The following is a 4,623-nucleotide window of genomic DNA, read 5'->3' as shown; positions in this document are numbered from 1 at the left end:
CTCTAGACAGCAATATCTCTCAAATATCAATGGATTTTCTTCCTAAAGTGCTGTAAGAGTGGAAATTTTCACATGACACAGGACACAAAACTAGCGCGAATGCAAATGTGTATTGCGGACCAGTTACCTTTTACCATAGTCTGTGCTGCCAAACCCCATAACCACCGTGGCAGCGGTAAGCAGTTTGAAGTTCTCATTCAGTTATCTTGACCGTCTGAGAAATTAAAAAGTTGTAAAATTTGTCTTACTGGCCGAGCACAAACAGTTGATTTTTCGGTAAGTTCCGCTTTTACAGTTTTCTCTGTAATCCGTTCTGTGGCATTCATTATTTATGGTACCTGAAGTAAAAAGCAGACAGCAAACTATATTCTTTGATTACAGTACATCAAAATCTGTATTGTCGAAGAAAAATACATCACAAATTTAGTGATGTATTGTATAGACAGATTTATTTAATAGAATATAGCTTGCAGTTAATGTCTATTTTAACATGTATTTTCCACATACATTAAGAATGTATACCTTTGTACAAACATATTTATACTTTTCCTGAATGACTTGTTTCATTTCAGTGGAGTCACCATATCAAATTGGTCATAACTTTTTGGTTAGTCAACACTTTTCTGTATCCGCTTTCTACATTTTTCAAAAGTATTTGTATGAAACCCTGTATGGCTCACATGTATATATTTGTGTGGAAAAAAATTTCATATAAGATATACACTGTATCTTCTAACTGCATGGGATTTCCTTGTTTGTTTGGTTTTTTTTTTTAAGTTTTACTTAACACATGTAGCACAGTCCATATACTGTACATGTATGGATGCAAGGTTTCTGAAGAAATACTTTTTTTGTTTGTGGTTGTCTCCTGTGTGACTACTGTATAATGATTCCAGTATACAAAGGCACAGTGTAACAAAATGTTGAAGATGCCTATGTAATTTATGGCAAGATTTTTATCCCTGATTAAAATACCAATCTCTGCTAATCACTTTTTCAGAGACATCAAATGGTAGTGAGTACAGAATTTGTAGTTTTCAGGATTGAAGTTTGGTCGCAGCCATTATCCAAAAGAATGGTTTCTGTAATTTTCTTTCCATAAGGACCTCTTGTCAAACTATGCAATTTACCTTCTGATACTGTATATACAACATTTTACTACACACAGCCCTGGTACATGAAATCCAGATTGCATTCATAAGTTTTAGCCATGATGGCCAAACTTTCAGGCAAGCTTTGTTGTCGTTATGTGCATAAAGTTTGAACATACAATTGTCAGTCAGTCTGGTAAAGAAATGATTTAAATGGTAAGAAAACTGTAAAGATCACTATTCAGTAGTTCTCGGTAGTCATTTCCTTTTCCTTAATACCCGATGTGCCTTGTATGTTGCACACAATACAATGTTTCAATCCAGTTTGTCTATTTTTGGACTTTACAGAGCCCAGTTGAGTACAGATAGTTGTGGTTGATTATGCAGGGAGAAAAAAAAAATCAAATGTACAGGTACAAATGTCATAATCCTCATTGACCTAAGGGAATTGTATCTATTTTCTTTCCACACATAATTGGCTAATTTTCCATTTGACTTGCCGCTGTTGATCATGATACACAACATTCTCTACCAAAGATAGCCATGACTATTTCTCTGTCTCCTTGTCACTATTAAAGGAAGAGTTGCATCCAATAAATGGAGCTACAAATACACTGTAGTACATACCCACGCACGCACTTGCTCCAAATGTGTATGTGTTTGTGTATGTCGCGAGATACAAATGTGTACATTGAAACCCCATTATAACAAGCTCGCTTATGAGGTACTCAACAAGGTGAATTAGGCGGTCATGATTTTCTGTTTTTATGAAGTACTGAACAAGGCGAATTAGGCAGTCATGATTTTCTGTTTTTATGAGGTACTGAACAAGACGAATTAGGCGGTCATGATTTTCTGTTTTTATGAGGTACTGAACAAGGCGAATTAGGCGGTCATGATTTTCTGTTTTTATGAGGTACTGAACAAGACGAATTAGGCGGTCATGATATTCCATTTCTGTATTTAGCTAGTCTCCTTTTTTATACCCCCGTCAAACGAAGTTTGAAGGGGGTATATAGGAATCAGCGGACGGTCGGGCGGGCGGTCGGGCGGTCGGTCCGTTGCAAATCTTGCGTCGCGAACTACTTCCTCAGTTTTCAACCGATTCCCATAAAACTTGGCACAGATGTGTGCCTTAGGTTGTAGATGTGCAAGACGTATTTTTTGACAGTACCCAAAAGTATGTTGCCATGGTAACGGCATATTATGGGCAAAAATGGGTACAAATCTTGCGTCGCGAACTCCTCCCACAGTTTTTGATCAATTTTTATGAAATTAGGTACAGATGTTCGTCTGAATATGTTAATGTGCAAGACACATATTTCCGCAGTGGCAAAAAGTGTGTTGCCATGGTAACTGCATGTTATTGGTAAAATATAGGGCAAAATGCTTCATGGCAAAACTGCTTCATCAGTGTTCTTCCAATTCTCATGGAATTCATATTGAATGTTTGTCTTAGGATATAGGTCAGCATGACACATTTCTTGACAGTGACAAAAAGTATGATGCCATGGTAACAGCTCACATATTATGAGCCAAAATGATGGAAAATTTTGTGTTGCAAACTACTTCCTCAGTTTTTGCCCAATTTCCATGAAACTTGGTACAGATGTGTGCCTTTGGTTGTAGATGTGCAAGACGCATTTTTTGACAGTACCCGAAAGTACGTTGCCATGGTAACGGCATATTAATGGCAAAAGATCAAGGAAAGATCTTGCGGATTTAACTACTTCCTCAGTTTTTTGACCAAAGCTTATGAAATGTGGCACACACCTTGATCTTGGTGGGAAGATGTGGAAGACATATTTTTCGGACGTGTCGGAAGCTGCGTTGCCATGGTAACGGCATATAAATGGCAGAAGATCAAGGAAAGATCTTGCGGATTGAACTACTTCCTCTGTATTCGACTGAAGCTCATGAAATGTGGCACACACGTTGGTCTTGGTGGGAAGATGTGCAAGACATATTTTTTGGACGTGTCGGAAGCTGCGTTGCCATGGTAACGGCATATTAATGGTGGAAGATCAAGGAAAGATCTTGTGGATTGAACTACTTCCTCAGTTTTTGACAAAAGCTTATGAAATGTGGCACACACAATAGTCTTGGTGGGAAGATGTGCAAGACATATTTTTCGGACGTGTCGGAAGCTGCGTTGCCATGGTAACGGCATTTAAATGGCAGAAGATCAAGGAAAGATCATTCCTTGGGTAAGACTGTCGTCACGGGGCGGGGGTATTAATCACCTTAAGTGATATTTCTAGTTTTAGTATGTTTACAAGGTAAAGGCAATGGTTTGGATGACTTCATTCGCGATAAGGTTTACTCATGCATGTAAAACCTGGACCTTTACTCGGGTGTAAATTGATATTCCGGGGCCCGTTTCATAAAACTTGTCATCAGTGACAACTGCCACATTTCTATGACAAATTTGCTCTCAGCCAATCAGATGCAAGGATGTCAGTAGCTTGTCACATCTATGACAACTTGTCACCGATGACAAGTTTTATGAAACGGGCCCCTGGACTTTGCTGTAGTCTGCCATGCAAACACTGTAGCTATTCAAGGAGTGACTTTTGTTTGCATGGGAGGAGGGGGTATGTTGGTCTGGGGCTGTTTCTGGCACAAGTGTGGAGGTGCTGCAAGTGATGTGAGTGATGATGATAAGTCTTGCCAGGCCTCGTCTTCTTGATTTGCTCAACCAATTGCTGTAGTCTTTTTTTTGTGTGGGTTTTCATGTGTTTATTTGATTTATCTGGATTCACAAAATGTTCATGTGAGACTGGTTTGCTCATTTGGTAGCTTTACATCACCTTACTTAAAAATACATGTACAGTACTCCCGTTAAAACAAAGTCCTCGGGACCGACAGTTTTATTTCATTATATCGAAATTTTGTTATAACAGAACAGATAAACAATAAAAATACATAGAGTGGATAATGTTGCGGCCTGAATTTTGACTTCGTTATAACCATGTTCGTTATAACGGGAGTGCACTGTACAGGTACAGTGCACTCCTGTTTTAATGAACACGGTTACAACGAAGTAAAAATTCAGGCCATAACATTATCTGCTCTATGTGTTTTTATTGTTTATCTGTTCGGATATAACAAAATTTCGATAAAACAAAAGAAAACTGCAAGTCCCGAGGACTTCGTTATAACAGGAGTCCACTGTATACACACTACATAGAACTTCACACCAAAATGACATCAACACATTATGCACACATTACAAACACGTTTTGTTTGGGTTTTTTTTTAAGCTTACGCAAATGTCTCCAACATGAACATTCTTTATTTCAAATTACTGGTACTTGGTGACCAAAACAGGTGGCTAAAACTTACACCCAAGTTCATAATATGATGTCTAAAAAAAAGTCACAATGATATGTGTCCGACAATCGTCAAAACTAATGGCCAGTGTAGGTGGCCAATACCTGATTAATACAGTATCAAAACATTACAGGAATACAGCTCCTAACAATACCAAGAGAACATCCTGACTGTGCACAGGGGGAATGAGATGCTCAGA

This window comes from Diadema antillarum, unplaced genomic scaffold, assembly GCF_040938485.1.
Source record: "Diadema antillarum isolate AM-2024a unplaced genomic scaffold, OU_Dant_1.0 seq00000338_RagTag, whole genome shotgun sequence".
Taxonomy (NCBI): domain Eukaryota; kingdom Metazoa; phylum Echinodermata; class Echinoidea; order Diadematoida; family Diadematidae; genus Diadema; species Diadema antillarum.
The sequence above is the reverse complement of the archived record's forward strand: the minus strand, read 5'-3'. Positions refer to the sequence as shown.